Source organism: Poecilia reticulata, chromosome 2 (assembly GCF_904066995.2).
Source record: "Poecilia reticulata chromosome 2, P_reticulata-male-v2, whole genome shotgun sequence".
Taxonomy (NCBI): Eukaryota; Metazoa; Chordata; class Actinopteri; order Cyprinodontiformes; family Poeciliidae; genus Poecilia; species Poecilia reticulata.
In genome coordinates, this window is record NC_088831.1 from 30,807,031 (window position 1) to 30,825,658 (window position 18,628).

Genomic DNA, 18,628 nt, shown 5'->3' on the forward strand with positions numbered 1-18,628 from the left:
GGGGAAAAGGCAAACTGATATAAACCTTTTAAAACAACGGAAACATTGTTTTAAAATCATTCTGATTATTGAAATTTAAAAGTGCTGCGGTACCGTTGTTCTATCGCACCTGTTTCATACCGGACCACTTACATCTCCGGTGTTAACGCTATAAAATGAACGCTACGAAATACAGTTTTAGCAAGTTGCTCAAAGTCTAAACTGGTATTGTTGTGATTGTAAGGTGTAAAGTTTACCCTCGACCAAACGCCCCCCAAAGGCATCCCAGCACCCCTTGTTGTAAAACTTTCCGCCAGCTTCCCGTCTTGTCCTCTTTCCTCTAGCCATGCCCAGCGCCACTTGTTTTTAATTCCTTTCTCAAGTAAACGTGTTTCTTTACCGGGTCAGACAAACTCCATCTTCTTTCATATCGCATTTGATTTAACCGCCGAACCGAACGCATGCGCTTCTTTTCTACAAACCGTTTTATAGTCATTGGTCAAGAACACGGGAGCTAGAACTCTGATTGGCAGACATCTTTGTAGACGGAGCTCTTTAAGCCCGGAGACTACAGTTTGGTTGAGGCGGACCTTTTGGTCAAAAGCCGGAAATCCGGCCCCCGGCCGGAGCTCTTTAAACCCCGGGTTTGTTTTTATGTTTTTTTGAGGTTGTTTGTAGTGACTATTCCTTTGAACAATTCAGACTTTTGTCCAATAAGTGAAAAACATTAAGGGAAAAAAATGTGGTGCACTTTCCACAATAGAAGTTTTAAATTTGAATCCAACAGAAATAACCGTATTATCCTCATTCTGGTGTGGAAGCAGATTTAAAAATCATTCAGTGAAAATTCATCAAAAGAAGATGAAAGAAAATAGCTGTCTGTCTGTTGCTATGCTATAGCACTTTACAAATTCCATAGAGATCCGACTCCTTTGCACACTCAACCAATCACAGCACTTCTAATCTTTACACAAATGTCAAACCTGAGACCAAACAGCAGGTCACAAAAAAGACACCAGACAATAGGCAGACAGATTGTTATAAAAAAGTAATTTAACAAAAGGGTAATATATTTAGCTAAAGAAAATGTCTTTATGTATCAGTGTGTCCAAAACAGACTGCAAGGCTTTGCTCACTAAATAAATTTAATTAAACTTTTAAAACGACATTTGTTGGTTGATGAGTTCATAGACCAAAAATGATGGGAGTTCTTAGATCAGATGCATTTAATATATTGGAATAATAAATCAAATGTAGATATTTCAGGATTTGCTCTACTAAATGGACATCTCAAGACAGAGTCTTAATAGACTTTATTAAATCAACATAGGACCCAGGATCAAAGTAGGCAGGCCACATCGATGTCATAGTAACCTGTGTTTGTATGACCTTTAACTAGTAGGATTATATGTGTGTTGGTGTTTCACATTTTTGACTGGCTGATCACCGATCAGAGCTAATCAATGAAGAAATTGCCTGTTCCAATGGCCATTCATTTCCAGCCACTACATTCCTAATTTTAACCTACTTTACTCTGCTCAGGTTAAAAGGCCGTTGTTTTAAGCCTAATGGAGAGCCAATATTACTCAAAATGTACCTTTTACCACCAACTACAGATGTTTTTAAGCCATTAACCAATATTAATAATAAAATACAACAGTGGAAATCCCACTTAAATGGCCTAAGGAGTAGAAGAGGTAAAAACTGTGATTATAAATATTCTAATGCTATCTTCCGTCTCCTGCTTGGGTTGCGTTTTGTTTGCTTACTTTGCATTCCTCTGTGTGTGTGTGTGTGTGTGTGTGTGTGTGTGTGTGTTTGTGTGTGTGTGTGTGTGTTCATAGGAGTGAGCTTGTTTAATCAGCTCCGCTTGCTGCCTCCCGATCTGGACTCAGCCATCGCTTGCCTGTCTGCTGCACCATCGTTCTTTCTGGCTGGCGTTTTGTAACCGAGCACTACAGCCCCATTTGAGGTATGATAATCAGCTGATTAGCCGGCGAAGTCCTTTTCCCAGAGGCTCCTTTGTGTGCAAAATCCTCACAGCCAATTGACATGTGGACATCATCAAGCTGATGAAATGCAATTGTAATGAACAAGTGAGGCAGAGCATCTGCAGAGGGACCCTGAACGAAGAGGACCCTTCCCTCCTGACATGCTAATGTTGAAAGCTGCTCTCTGCCTGTACTTCCCGTGGGTCCCTCATGGAAATGTGAGAAGATGCATATTCAAACCAGCGCTTTCTGAGGGGGCTATATGTATGAGGAAAAAGATGAGCTAAAAAAAAAAATAAAAAAAAGAAAAAAAAAGAAAAGATGGCGTGGACTTGGCCAAATGCTAATTCTGAGACAGATTATATTGCATCACGCGCAGTAATGATCTGACAGTTCATTTGTGAGGAGAGTTCAGGATCTGAGGTTTAATGCTTGGGTGGACGCAGGTGCCGAGCCCCAGCTCTTCAAAGCTGTCAGAGGAAGGAAGGCAGGGGGCTGCTGTCAAATTATCCCAGTTAAAAAGGCAGAGGCGCCTCCAAATATGAAAGACATTTAAGAAATTAATGCATTCGTATTCAACACATATTGCAACAGCGTTTCATTAGAGGCGCTCTAGTCATATTAAAACTGACATCTGACCTTTCACATTTCTCTGAGGCACTCAAGAACACTCTTATTACATACATGCTTAAGTCAAAGAGAAGGTAATTGTGATAACTAGCAATAATTAAACATACTGACATTTCAGATTCCATGGGTTTTCTCCTTAATTCAGCTTTTTATAGTGTTGAAGAAATAGAGGGAAACAAATAACACACGTTTGTTTATTTGGGTTTTGATTAGAGTGAAACTGTCAGTATGGAAGGCTCTGTGACTAGAATAAGAAGATTTATTACAGTACTATTGCTGCTCTTGCTACTGCATAATATTGCAGACTTGCAGACAGCTGTTTTGGAAATATGCTATCTGCTTTCAAATTTGAATCATGTATAATAAAGAGATGCAAGAATGATTTAATTTGTTGCAAAAATCTGATTGGAAGTGGCGGAGACATCTCCCAAAAGCTAAAAATCGTTGAGGTTGAAAAGCCTCCTTACAATCACCCTAATCTTTAGCTCCCTCTACAGAAAATACATCAGACTCAAGTCAGGACTGCTAGTAAAATCAAAATACTATTTTATGTTTCAACGTGATCAGAATAATTTTGGTCTTCACCGTATATTTTGGGAAACAAACCTGATGTGATTCAGCAGTTGGTGTCAGTGCAATAATAATTATAGTGCTGATAAATGTGTCTAAAAATGCGTCTTTCTTTCTGACAATAGATCTGAATCTACAGATAGTCAAAAGCAAAAGTATTTACAATTTATCAAACAGACTTCCTCAGTGCACCACTTATAATGGGTTGTGAAATTGTGCAGCTAAACGGCACGCAATAACATCTTCTAGTCACGTATTACTAGTTACTGATGTTATCATGGAACCAACAATATAAAGGCCAAACCTGACAGTCTCAACCCTGCTGTTCATTTGTATTGTTTGGAGACATCTTCAATTACAGGTTATCGCTGTCTCATTAAATCGGAGTTATTATAAAAATATATGTATTTAAATAAATAATAGTAATTTGCAGAACATATGCTGCAACGTTTTTTTCCCCATACGCTTTGAACAGTGCAATGCAGCTAATATGTGGCTTCTTACTAATGGAATTTGAACTGTCAGTTGTATGTATTCAATATAACTTAAAAGAAATTTGACTTTGTAATTTAACACCTCTGTTTAAAAACTGCTCTGTCCGCCTTCAGTTAGTCATCACAACATCGCTCCTCTAGTAATCAATTAACAATGTTTTTTATCAGCGTTGCACTGAGAAGTGGATCAAATAGCGAGCTCAGCAGATGTGCAGTTCCACCAGGTGTTTGCTAATTGCTGCTGGCTAGCCTGAAGGAGCAGAGTGGGAGAGTCACAAAGAAGAGCTGCTCTTTCAACTTTGGAAATTGCAACTCTGAGCAGGAGCTTCCTCCTCAAAGGTGGTGCTTGGTCCCACCAAGTGTTTTACACAGATTAAAGGATTCCTCAAACATCCATAAAATAATCAAAGCAAACTACAGGTATGTTTTTGAGGAGGGAATGACATTATAACATGATGTAAAGCTAAACAAGTAAACATATGAAAACCAAGTGGACCTAACTTTATGTGACTAACCCTGATGATCTCTTCATCAAAATACAAGTAGATTGAAACCAAACTAACATTTTTTTTTTCAATGCTGGAAAAGTAGAGATGTATAAGAATCTTAAGGTTTAATAATGGACACATTGTGGTGAGAACTGGGCAAAAGCATCTCCAGAACTGCAGATCTCGTGAGATGTTCCCAATCTGCAGTGGTATCTACGAGAAGTGGCTCAAGGAGGGAAGAGAAAGACGGTCACGAATAGCACAAGCCCAATGACGCACATAGGGAGGAAAAGCTGGTCTCAGTGGTTCCAGCCAACAGACGAGCTACTGCAGCTAAGATGCTGAAGAAGCCAATGTCAGTTCAGATAGGAAGGTGTCAGTATACACAGACCATCACAGCTTGTTGTTGTGCACCTCTCAGGACCCCGGCCGAACCTTTTTCAAGCTAAACTGGCTGCAGGAGTGGTTGAGGAGCTCAACAACATCTTCATAATTTAGAGTCAGAAATACTTTTCCAATCCAGGGAGATTCCATCTTAGAGGACTCTCTGCAGATATCTTAGTGCCAGACCAACAGGAATCTAGTGGAGTCAATGCCTCAGCAAGTTATGGCAGCAAAATGGGATCGAAGCATCATGTTATGCCTCATAAATCTAAATGTTTTTAGAACTCCCAAACTGTTGCATTGAATTATTCTGAGAGATTCTAAGCTATTTGAGGGAAATCAATCCCCCCTTGTAATTCAACCACGAGCAAACAGTTGTGACATTAAATCTTTGAGCAGTTGGTGGAGGTCAGCTCAAGTAAACAGACCAATGATGCACTCCATATTGTTTTTTTAAGGATAGTTGTAGGTCATTGCACCTATGGCCTCCAGCTGAGTCATTTTGTGATGACAGGACCTCTTTGCTTAGACCTGAGAGCCTGAGCAAATGGGCAGTCAGCAGGCCCCCTGCTTTTCTGGGCCTTTTGGGTATCTGAGGTGTCAAAGCAAGAGTGGGTCACAGACCCTGAAATCCAGCCTCCCACTGTTCAGCCCCTTCCCTAACCCGGTGCAAGCACAACTAGACCCTAGGCTACGAGGTGTGCTCCCCCCCACCAGGTGTTCAGGATGGCACGCATGTCTTTAGGGGTAAGGAGTGCTGTGGGCTGCCTGGGACTACACATGGAGCTGAGGGTCAAACATGGAGCCATGCTGGACCAGCTGTCGCTTTGCTGTGTGCCCCATCTCTGAGCCAGTCCTGCTGGAACAGGCCAGATGCGCCCGTGCAGTCACTCCTTTACACCTCAATGCAAAGCTTCCCCTCACTAATCTGACCTTGTGGCACCTTGGCATTACTTTGCCAGGATTATTGCAGCAAACCAGCAGACAACTTTGGTCGTCTGTGTGGATGTAGCTCCTCCCACTCTCCAAGTAATTGACACGGTCATTTTTCTGTATTCCAACTCCGCACTTAAAGGAAGGGCTTCCTTTAATTTGCAAAGGCTAAGCCACCATGTGCACATGTGCACGCAGCTTGATCACAGATTCAGTGCTGCTTTTGGAAGCCACAGCACTCCATCTTTCTTTCTAACTGCGGCTAAAAGCATGAAAGCGGCAGTGAGATTTCATTTGGCTAACTGACTGAAGTGCACTGAGGGAGTAAAGCTCGCCGGAGAGATTTATACACCAAGTCTGACGCCTCCTGCTCTCTGTAATAGAACAAAAGCTTGTTGTCTCTTCCAATTACAGATGTCAAAACGCTTATTTTGAGGGTTGTGATCTTTTCCCTTTTAATCTGCAAAGATAAAAGGTCTCAGCTTCATTAGCATGTGCTCGCTCCCCCCAGACACAGATCTCCAGCAAGCAGCCAGCTCAGCCTTACAGCCTATTACCCACTCTAGGGGCCATTAAGGTCTAACATTAATGATGTGTAATTAGCATATGATGACAAATAATAACAATGCACACCAATTCACTGTAATGGGGGGTAGGATAATAACATGGAATCCCACTGTTTCATCCGTACATAAGGCTCACAATATCTATGTTTCGTGTTCCACGCTATTGTTCTTAGATATAATCAAGTGAGCTGCAGAACATGGGAATACATTATCCTAAATAATATCTTTATTGAGAAATATTGGGGTGAAAGTAAATCAAAGCAGTCAAATTTGTTTTCCTGCATAAAATCCAGTTAGATTGTCCTGTGGATGCAAATCTTTTGTAAATCTGTTACTTTTAGGGGTCAGGTGTACAAGTAATACCAACCTCTCTACATATCTCCCTAATCCATAAATAAATTATTTAAGATAATGATACAAGAACTCAAGTTAAAATTGAGGGGTATTAGCAGACAAGTGATCAATTATGCTGTAGAGCTGAGGCAAAGCGATCAGAAGTGACAGACCGCCTTCAAACGGCTCTTCTCATCCATTAAACAGGCTGCCTGTTTGTGTCAGCCGCGGGTCTGGAAGAAAACCATACAATTAAAGAGACCCCGCATGTTTTTTTTCTTTTTCACTCCTTCACGCACACACATTCATATGCAGCTCCAACATGCAACATCTTGTATTGTCTTTTCAGCTTTTTTTTTTTCTTTTTTTTTTAGTTTCCACATCTGTCACAAAACCAACCCATCACCAATTATATCGAAGCAGCAAAACACGTCCATTTTCAAATTTGTTTGGTTACCTCCCGTAAAGAAGATGGCGGGGCATCTTTGAATCGAACTAATCAAAGCACCTCAAAAGTAGAAACTGAATGAATTTATTGACTAAACGCGCAAATGTTTGCTGTTGTCGAGATAAACAACTGCGGGATGTGATGAGACATCCTATTGGGCTCGTGTTTTAAATATCTGTGGGTGGATTGGGGGCATCTCAGAAGAAAAAACAAACAACACTCATCTTACTCGTCACTAAAAAAATGACAAGCATTTGTAAACAGGAATATTTAGCCGCAGAACTTCTCATTGCTAAGGACAAAGTACAAAATTATAGACGAACATTCATGTAAAAACACACAACTCTGCTGTTTTAAGTGGAATTCAGCGACTGGAAACACAACACAGTCCTCCCTTTCAGGCAAGCAAAGCAGGGCTACTCGAAACCCTGTTTACAGCACCCAGATCTCAAATTGACTTGCTAATGTTAACTTTTATCCCGTTGCCATGGGTTACCGTGTCGTGTGATTTGACACCGAGCTACAGGCGCCGCTGATTAGTAGCATCCAGTTCTGTCCATCTCTGTGCATCACTGAACCATCTGGTCATTTATTCACTAATAAGCCCCTAATGGCCCAAATATTCAGCGGCCTGTCATTGTGACATGGCAGAAAATGCCTACATCTTTCAACTTGCCTTGACACGTTGCTTGTTTCGCATCAAAATCTCGTCATTTACAGGAGAGAAACTCAGAGGGGTAAGAAACTTGACCTAATCTGCAGTGTTAACACAGAGGCATGGAGCTTTGTTATCTGCTAGACTGACGGAAAGGATGTTAATGCATTCATCCTCTCTCCGTGCTTCAAGATCTTCTTTTCTGCCACAGGGAGAAGGATATGAGCGCTGTCAATAGGAATTTGATTATGCACACATTGATTCCACGCTCGAGGAGCGGAGATTACACCCAGCCCAAAAATTGTGAGGTGCTGTGAGAAGATACAACGGTGCAGCTCGTGGTTCTGCAGGCTGTCATTTGTCATCTAAGCATTGACTTTTAGATATAAATATTTCCTGATGAACAAGGCCAGCGGGGATTGTAATTAGTGACAAGCTATCATAAATTTAACCTTCCCCAGGACACTGGTGGCAACCAATTAACCAACTACTGAATAAAAAATACCCTCAATTATCTGTCTCATTATGGCTGAGCTGAACTGCAAAAGTCTGAGACAAGAAACAAGTTTGTAATGATTATTTTTTTCACCCACTAAGTTTTTATTTTTACACGTTTGGGAAGAAATGATTACTTGTGTTGTTGGTTACCCTGGTGAAAATTTCCAGTGATTAGTATTGCTGTTATGAATTAACATTTCTCTGAAGACAGTTAACTTTGCCATGTTTGTTTGCATCTAAATGTTAGTAAATGAAGAGGATTTTGCAGAAAAGCAAGTACTATAACTTCTTAGGAGCATATGTGTCAACGCCTCCATTTCAGAATAGCTAGTGTTTATTTATATTAACAGGGCTGAACTCATGATGTTCTGTAACTGTAACTATTTTATTTTTCATATTAAAGGATCAGATAACCATCTGAGAATGGCATTTCAATACTCCGTTTTTTTTTTGTTTTTGTACCAATTAATCAGAAAGTAGGTCAAGTAGTATCATTTCAAGCATCCCTTATGCAGAGGTGAGAGAAGCATTTTGATGCATTTGCATTTAACAGTGATATTATTAGCTTGTTGCTATGCACAGCATGAGAGAGCTGCAGCATTGATGAAGCAGAAATTTTGACTTGCCGGTTTGTGTATGTCAGAGTCAACTGTGCAGTAAGATGATGGTAGACCATTTTTTTATATCGATGCACCATTTAAATAAAAGGCCAGTAAGAGTTGGCTACACTTAACGCTCCAGTTACTTTGCTAAGTTGAAGGTAGAGCAGATAAAAACAGATATAGCTTAACACAGAGCACAATCTGTTAAAAGTAGAGAGTAGTTGAATTTGGGACTTTTTAATTATGCAAGGAAGGCTTCACCACATTACTAAGTGAATGACCAAAATAATAATACAAGAAGTTGGGAGGGAAACGTTCTGATGAGTGTCTTTGGGTTTTCTATATCGTCAACGGAGAAGATCAATTGAAACACAAAAGGTTTAAAATAAATCTGCACACTGAACTTTAATGAATGTTTAAAAGGGCTGTGGGGATAATATATATTGCTATTTACAGCTCAGTCAAGTAACTATGTTACTGAAGGTAACATAGTTACTGAAGGTAACATAGTTACCTTCAGTAACTATGTTACTGAAGGTAACATATGCTGCATATGTAAAACACAAAATAAAAGGTGCCCTTGCATCATAACCATATCTGATGCCTTGAAATTGGCCTCTTTAAGAGCCTTCTACCCTTTCTCATATTCTCCCTTCATCACAGCAGTGCTTCTCTATGTTGTCCATTGATGCATTTTACTGTTCTTAGGAGCACTCTAGTTTATTTGATCAGCAGACGCACATTTCCCCCAAAGTGTTTGCTAATTGCTGCCACCACTAGTCTGTAGGAGCAGAGAGGAGGAAGAGGATGTGAGGTGCACGTGAGGGTCATTATTCATAAATTAATTCACAAAACCTTGTTTGTGCATTGATGAGAAGACCTTTATTACAGCTATTGCTAGTAATATTACTACTAATAATTTTGCTGCAAGAAAACTGTGAATGAACTACTGTAAAGACAGCATGTAAGAATATGTTTTCCTCAACACATTTGAACAAACCCAAACAAATATTGATAACTGCAAGAAATATTTACATAATATTAATAATACATTTCCAAATCATTACTTCCCTCTTACATACAAAGTAAGTGGGGATTGTCAATACAATATTGAGTCAATATATAATAATTACTTCAAAGCAATCAAAATTCAGCTAACAACCTGAATTTTTGTAATTCTCAATACAATCCTAAAATAGCCCTTTCCTTTATCATTGGTCTGATTGAAGTGCAAATGAGCTTCACGTTGACTGCCAAGTAGCAAAACCTCTCTGTCAACTTAACTAGGAGTCGAAGGATGGTGTGAATGTATACTTAACTCCCTGTCACTTAGAAAGGCGTGCACCCTGAGCCTCCATCAAGAAGAGCTAAGTAAGATGGAAGACGAGCAGGCTTTAGTTGGAAAGGAGACGGGAAATGCCACCTTTGGTGAACTCGCTTGGGACCAAAAAAAAATCCCTGAGACTTATTTGAATGTTGTGCTAAGGGTGAGACGATATGGGCCGTGTATGTGTGCGTGCGTGTGCGCGTTTCACCCATTTAATATGATTTCTATTGCAGAAATCTTAGGAGTTTGGCTGTTTGAGAGATTTACTTCATATTCGCAGCAGTCACAGGAAAATCCCTTATTCTGGCTCATCTTTTCCTCCTCGTTTAAATTTCACACCATGCATTGGCATTGCAAACTACATCGTAGAAACAGAGGAAATCAAATCATCTACGTCTTAAACCATCAGGCGTCATGCAAAAAAAATAAAATAAAGCTGAAAACACAGGCGTTACACACAGGAAAGTGGGAGGGAAATGTTTTATGTATGAAGCACTGTTTCAATATAAAGCAGAGTACATATATTTAAGCTCTTCTAATTATCTGGAGGATTCAAACACAAGCAGCGACAGCTTTGTGGTCTAATTTACGTAAACTTGTTCCATTATATAGGCTGCTGAGAGCATCATTACGAAACGGCTTGCTTTTGAGACTCTTTCGTCTCATTTGCTCCGTGTGTTGGATGTGTATCCTAATGAACGCCTTACAACAATGTGACCTGCCAGCGCAAATAATTAACCTTAAGTGAAACCAATTACATACTTCTCTGCCATCGCGACAGTCTCCAAAAAGCAATCATGTATGCTTTTCCCCTGCACCGTTTGGCTGGTGAAGAAAACCAAACGCTGGCTGCTCTGTAGCAACAAATGGACGCTGAGAAGTCTCTTTATGCTCAGAGAGACATCTAAAGAGGAAGAAGATAAACAACAATTATACCGCTCTCCCTGTCAGCGCAGCATGCCTCGGGTCAGTCCATTTGAGATCACCGCTCGGTGCGCTCTTATGCTGGAATAAGAAGTGCACCCGTTCGCGGCCGGGCTTTTTGACTGGCAGTTGGGACCTGGAGACTGCATGTGTGTGTTGTGAGCTGCCTGCGAATGCAGAAAGGAGGGAGGGAGGGTTATCCAGACATAAACTTCCACTGTCAGCATGGGCAATCATGGCACTTCATTGTCCAGCAGCATCATTACAATATGGTTATCATCTGAGCTTGAGTCTGACACCTTCTCCAGGACCTCTCCAATCACCCCCCCCCCTCTCGCACCCGCATAGTAGGCTTCAGTACCAGGCAGTCAGGGCAAATCTCTGCTTTGTGCTTGTCTGCCTTAATAGACTGGATGTCACTTCTGCCTGTGGAATGTGCCCGGTCTTCAGCTGTCAGTCAGAGGCGCGGGTGTCAGGCCGGAGCGTGGCTGGAGCCGTCTGGATTAGAGGGTAGTTACCATAGCTGTCAGATTACTGACAGCCTGACACCCCCTCTCCCAACTTCCTTTTATTGTTTCTTTGTTTCTCTCAAACATCCTCCAGATGGGGAGAATTACCAACCAGAAGACGGAGATAGAAAGGAGAGCGAGATGGGAGGAGGAAACAAAAGCCGAGACGGGTTTTTAAAAGTTCTATGCCACGTTAGTTTTGTGATGAAGGAAGGCGCGTTTGGTAGATTCTTATGAGACTACACCTATTCCCACCTCTCCTTGTTATCTTTGGGATTCATGTCAAGATAGGTGATGGCGTTGGTCATTAGTGTTCTTATACCCAACAGACCGTCTTAGTTAGTACTTTGAGGAAAGCCTTATCGCCGCTGAATATTCACCTCCAGGACTGCACCTCTCCCGTTCATCTGTAGAGCTGTTCTTTAATTTTGTCTTCCCTTTTAGGACAAATGAACTGGTTTAATGTTGAGATGTAGACAGGCACGATAAAAATCACTTAGACAGTATGAGCTATAATGAATTAGAGGATCATCCGTGGTTTCTGGAAGTATTTTAATGATTGAAAAAGCTGTGGGCAGGCTACGGGTCAGCACTCCTCTCCTACTCCTTTTATTTCCATCCCTTTCATTTCAGTGACCCTTTCTGGGCGACACTGTCATTCTGTCTTTGCCAAATGAGGAATGGAATAAAAGTGGTCTTCTGTATTCAAAAAAAGGATGATAAAATACATTTAAAAGTCTGCTCTGCTTTGCATTTTGGAGGAGATTTTTCTTAAAACTTATTTTTATCAATAGACCGAAAACATGAGGAAACAAATAACATAAAAAAATTTAATTTGAGAATATTAAACAGTGACGGTCCTTGTGAGAATGGCAACCTGGACGAGCCTGTCCCTTTGCTACCTCATACATAACCTTCCTGACAAGGCTCTTTTTATTTTGTAAGGTATAATAAATATTGTGAACAAAGACAGACAGACACACTACCACCTTTTTCCGAGCTTTGCTGTTTGGAAAGCCATACTCACTTCAATGCGGTGAAGCTATTTTGACAGTACAATCTGTAGGCTAGGTGCAGTATGTAGCTAACTGTAGACTAGCTACCCTAGCAGATAGCATGACTAAATTAACAATTAATATCAGCTTGGTAGACTTTTATTGTCTCCCAAGCTGACGAGCTTCTGGCATGGTCAGTAGTGTTTACTATTCTGCTGTAAACCACACATAACACAAAACAACATGACCTACATTTATTTGTTTCCAAGCATTTAGTCACTTAATGATCCTCACAATGAAACCTGGTGGTGGCAGGAATGCTTTTTTGACCTGGGAGATGGAAGTTTTGATGCAATGGATGCAGTAAATTACAAGGCAACGCTTAAAGAATACCTTGGAACTGATTTAGAGTTTCACCTTCCAGTGACGAGAAGCGTCCAGGCAGAGCTACCATGGTTTTGGTCAAACACTTTCATACGTCACCCAGTCAGTAAAGCTATTTATGAAACCGTGACTAGAAAAATTATGTTCATTCTGCAAAGAAGACTACAAAATGAGTCTCTGTTTACCTATGCGTAAAGTGTATAGGTATACATCAAAAGCCTCGCAGCTGTTTTTGAAAAGGAAAGTTGGTCTTCCAAAATATTGACTCGTGGGATGTGAATAAAAAACACATGGATGCTACATTTTCAGTTATATATTTGGAAAATATTTTGAAAATCATGCAGCATTTTCCTGCTACGCTATCATGCAGCACTTTAAAGGTCTGTCGTGTATAACCTCAAGTAACTCATCGGAAATACAGTGAAGTTTGAGGCTCCAATGTGACAAAATGTGAAAAAAAGTTCAAAGGGCAGGGATACTTTCACAAGGCAGAGTAGTTACACTGATGCAAAATGAAAGAAAATGAGGTCTTATGTGCGTAAAATACACGGATACATCACTTCGACCCCTGGCCGTCGGATTTTACCATAAAAATAACGGAAGGCAGATAACAGTTCGCCCTGACCTCCAATCTTCTCTAACAAGCCCTGCTACTAAAAATCAGCTGTGCCGTCATGTACGGGTAAAGATAATGAGGGCCGCTGCCTGAGGAGAAGCTGGATGCAAAACAATTATGGTTAGTTACATGAGCACAGGTTAATATTCTCTCATGTCCCTCCTTTCTCACATTCCCTTTGGTCTCACATCAATCTTAATGAAAGTTATGAGACCTGTCCACAATGATAAGCAGCCACTCAGGCGTACTCTGTGCCGAGGCTCACACATTATGCCTCCCCCTTCAAGCCTATGTTTTGCATTGCCTAAAGCATCTATTAAAATCCCCTTGTAAAATTCATAAAACAAAAATGTGGTGGGTCAAGTCTAGAGGGAGCCAAAGTAAGCTGCTTATTAGCAGGGAGTCGAAAACACAGATCCAATTACACATCCTGAACAAGGAGCACTAAGAATCAGCATTGGGGAATAAGTATTTTCCTTTTCTCTCCCCTTCAATTGGCCTAGGTGCAGAGGAGAGGGAGAGAGGTATCACAAAGCGAGATCCACGAATGGTAATTACACTGTGAGTGTTTAGTGCATGAAGCTGGAGTTGGAGCCATTCAAGTAAAAACTCATGTAAATCTTCACTTTCCTTCAGATAGTAAATTGGTGGGGTTTTAGAGGAATCCCAGCAGAAGAGGAGGAGAGGGGCCGCGCGGAGAGGAGCCATGAGCTCCAGAGATATGTAAAGAATCTCTGTCTGGAATTTAAAGGGCTACAAATTAGACCTGACATTAGCCCTTTTCTTTCACAGAGCAGGCAGAATGTGAATGAAACAGAATAAATAACTGTAAGTCGGCTTTTCCCTCCCTTCTTATAAGATGACATTAATCCTTTCATGTGCAATGACAGCTTACAGGGGTTTGACCCTCTCCCCTGACAGCCATATAAAACCAGGAGATTTCTTAAAATCCCACCAAGAACAAGCTTTTCTTAATAAGAGGTCCTGATAGAGGTCTCCACCTCACGTTTAATACAACAGTTTACGCCACCGTTCAACAGATGGCTCTCATTAAACCCAGCAACAAAACTGTGAATTTTAATTCCCGTTTTTTACTTGAATCATTCTGCGTCTTTAACAAGCAGAGTGCATTTTAAGATGTTTTTTTTTTTTCTTCCTTCCTGTGTAGTGGAGGCTGAAGTGTCCTCCAAGCGTACAATAGTGAGAGCATTTGAGCCCTCTGAAAGAATAAAGATCAAAGGCGTAAAGTCCTCGTGCCGCTGCCGGGTTTAAGCCGTAACCAGCGCCGGCGCTGCTCTTCACATCTCGGATGGCGCATAGTGGTGGGTGGCGAGCTGACTGATTGCCAGGAGTGCACTGTGAGCGTCGCTCCCTTCTTACACAGGACCGTGATGTGGGTGCAGGGTGCGGGCAGTCCGCGTGGATCCACGATCCGAACTACCACCGTGCAGCGACAGAGTGGCATATTCCTTAATGAATTTAGTAAAAAGAGAAATAGCTCAACGTGGTCCTTCGTCTACACAAATGGACAATTTGTCACACTTTCAGGCAACAGAATGTGAATTGAGAAGATTTTTAGCCAGTTTGTTAATAAAAATTGGATTTTTATTCAAAATAAATATACAAGATTTGTAAAAGGAGAAGATAAATAGAAAAATAAACATAAATATTTTTCCCACAAAATACCTTCTAATGTAATGTAATAGGACCTCTACTAATTACTACATAATTATTGTTGGCATTCTATAATTTATGCTCATCTTTTTTTAAGATGACCAGAGTGATTTGAACTCAAGGAACTGCAGCAATTATTCTAAGACTGATATCAGTTCAAACAAAGCATTTTGGCAAAAATATGCAGGATTGGTTATTCAACGGGAGAAAAAAAAAAAAGAAAATAAAAAAGTTTTCTTTTTTCATATTTTTCACCGAGGCGTTTTTAAGTTTATACATTTCATGATTTTTTTTTTTTTTTGGGGCTGATCACAACTTTCATATGACTTCCTGTTTCCATGAAGTAAAAATTTTACATGACAGAATGGACCAAATTGTCTTCGAAATGGGAGACGTGAGCTGACTTTCAAAATGTTCAAAAATGACAGCAAGAAAATTGTTATTCACCAAAATTTTGTCTACAGGTGTTTTTAGCACATCTTCACTGAGGGAGCTGATATGTGTGAATGGCAGGATATGTTTTATGTAGTCATAATGGAGTTAAAGTAGCAATGGTCCTAATAAAAATATATTTTAATGTCACAACAGTATATAGGCAGAGGTGTTTTTAAACGGATAATCAGTCATTTTATCTGTAGTCTCAAAAGTAAAGCAGCATAAAAAGCATGACAATAATAGCGGACTGTGTTGTCTCCTGAAGAGGAAAAGCACTACCTACTTTAATAAATAAGAAGCAAGCATAATCATTATTTATGACAACATAAGATAATGTTTGTATAAGTCGTAGTCATATTTTTGAGATTTTAGCTGTTCTACGATGGTAGAAATTCCCTTCAGGTTTGGTCCCTCTGGACCTAGATATTAGCTACAACCTCCATATAAGCTGGATTTATACCAAATACAGATGCCAAGAGAGTTGTTGACTGCTAGTAAGATACTGTCTGCTTTTAATTTCTTTTAGAAATCCAAAAGTCTCTCTTCAAGACATCACTTGTTTATTCTTTCATCTCAACCTGTCTATCTGTTCACCTCAGATTGTCGTACTCTGTAAAACTGGCAAACTATGTTATCCCATTTTCTACTCTCCATTACATCCATACATGCATTCCTTTGCTTTACAGTCAGGCACACTGCAGTTATGTCAGGGGCTAAGCTAAGTGCAAGGGCCTCACATCCCTTAAATAAATGTTAACACAGCGGCATGAGTTAACAGAAGTGGCTGCACAATTACCAGCCGGTGATACACCGTTGACATTATCAAGCGGAAACCGACGTCGCAAATGGTCCTCCCCTTGAAAGCCGCCGCTAAATGGCCACTTTATATTCCATCACCTTAGATTTTCCTCGTCCGCTTAACCCTCCCCCATCCAATCAATTTCATCTCCTGCCGATGAACCGATACAAATGCAATTCCCGTTTCCGCGGCAGACGGCAGGCGAAAACAAAACTGTGAAAGATGTGCGGTCCAAAACAACATCTGCTAGTCAAAGAGCGCGGATTAATTGGAAGTCTTTGTGCTGCGATTTCAGCTGAGTGCAGTTTGACTAACATCTTAACCTACTTAGTGCAATTAGTGCTTCATTAGAGAGGCTAACTAACTATTGCTTCTCTCCATAATGATGTGCAAGAGTGTAGACATAAAAGTACATAATCAATGGTTTCCAATTACTCCACGAGTGCAACCACTATTTCAAATAAACTGGATAATAATATAGAGCCATTACAAAGTCTAAGGTAGCAGAACCATTTAATTGCAGCACAGTTCTTCTCAGCACCAAGATTTTTCCACACTAATGAAGTGTCATACAAAAAAAAAAAAGGCTGTATTGATTTTTTTTTCCACCACACAGCCTCCACCACAAATATGTAATTATCCTTTTTATATCTGGCAGGGGATTAAAGTAATCTATAGTATCTAGCCTTTGCGCTTCCCTGACAGGGATTGTGTGGGGCTTTTACCCTTTTCAAAATATGCAGCTTCTTTTGATGAATGAACTTTAGACAAAATGATGTTCTGTTCTATATTGTTTTGTCTAAAAAGCTCTATTCTGAAGACATCATGCAGCATGTACAGCTGCCTGAGCTTTCAGTACACTATCATGGCATTTCAAGCCCTGTCATCCCCGAAGCAGGCAGTTAGAGCCAAACACACACGCAGACAGATAGCTTTCACAATCGAACACGGAAATAGAAACAGCTCCTAGCTTTTTTTTTGTTTTTTCAAATAGAAATGTAGCTTCTTTTATTTATTTATTTATTTTTTTGTCCCCCACATCTGGTTAATAAGGTTAATTTCATCCAATAATGCATCCATGAAAATCACTTTTTTTTTCTCCAGAGAACCACAGAGGAGCACCCTGCTGTTCACTGTCAGGCACATCCACGCTCATCCACAGCCTTCACATAATAACAGCAAACGTCCATTTAAACTTTGGGTTAGCTCTTCTCTCTCTCTCCCTCTCTCTCTGTCTGTCTTTGTATCTTCAGACCTGAGATGGACGAGCAACCTTAAGACTACCCCACGCTGAGCTGCCCTTCACGATAATAAAAAGCCATTACCTTGACCGCTGACACGAGGCCAAGTGTGAGGGTCAGAGTGATATTTATTGATGAAACTCTGAGCTCCCAATCTGCTGCACTCAGTGCGCATCATACAGCTGTCAGCACAGACAGGGATCAGGCAGCATGATGGCCCTCGACATGGCCCATCTATAATTTATGAACTACACAGAAAACAACCAGGAGACAACAGAGAAGCCCCCCGGCTGCCCAGGGATTACCCCGCAGCCCGGCTAAAGAGATCTGAACGAGAACCAGCTAAGGGCCACTGCGGGCCACACTGATATGGGGCGGCAGGTATGAGCACAATAACCGCTGTTCCATATTCAGAGGGGGGCCCTCGGTGGGATCCGTCTCTCTGGAGGACGCTGTTGTGAATAATATAATAGACAGTGTTTACAGTGGGAATGTAAAGTGAGTGCGCTGGTGCATCACACAGCCCAGCACACTTCAGCTGAGCCCTGTAAATGAGCTAACAGACGGGGCAGGAGATGTAAAGTTTTACACTTTATTCTACAAGAAGCTCCAGGAAAGCCCCGAGGCAAAGGCAGTCGAGAAGGGCCATCACAACCTGGAGGTGTTAAATGAATGTTTTTTTAGGGGAGTTTCTTTTTTCTTTTTTTGCACTGTTATGAGTAGTATTTGGAACATAATTAGTTTTCTCATAGCATCAAATCCCGTTACGTAAATAATTTCAGGTACATTTTCCCAATTAAAGGTCTCAACCATGAAAAGCATGAACATGATAAAAACAATATTGTTAATAATAATAATAATAATAATACAAATAATAGCTAGTGAGCGAAGGAATGAGACAAGCTATGCGAGCAGCTAAAATAAGAGACGGGGTGAGAAATTCAGTCATTCAGGAGGAACTCAAGAGTAGAGCCGCTGCTCCTCCACATCGAGAGGAGCCAGTTGAAGTGATTCAGACATTTGGTTAGGAATGTTGCTTCCTGGACGCCTCCTTGATGAGTCACGTTTCACTGGGGGAAACCCAGAGGAAGACCCAAGAATATGTTTCGCAGGTGGCCTGGGAAAACCTCGGGGTTCCCCTGGTGGAGCTGGT

The 18,628-nt window shown here is 40.8% G+C and overlaps 1 long non-coding RNA gene across 3 annotated transcripts in view; it reads right to left on the reverse strand.

Moving 5' to 3' along the window:
* The window catches only part of LOC145550035 (uncharacterized), a 103,897-nt gene that overhangs the window by 38,990 nt on the left and 46,279 nt on the right, over positions 1-18,628 (reverse strand). Inside the window, exon 4 of one of the 3 annotated variants that reach the window (XR_014085877.1) lies at positions 10,376-10,989. The exons of the other annotated variants lie outside the window; for them this stretch is intronic. This is a non-coding gene — a long non-coding RNA (uncharacterized LOC145550035). Of the gene's footprint in view, positions 1-10,375; positions 10,990-18,628 lie in introns of those variants that run through there. 3 annotated transcript variants of the gene reach the window in all.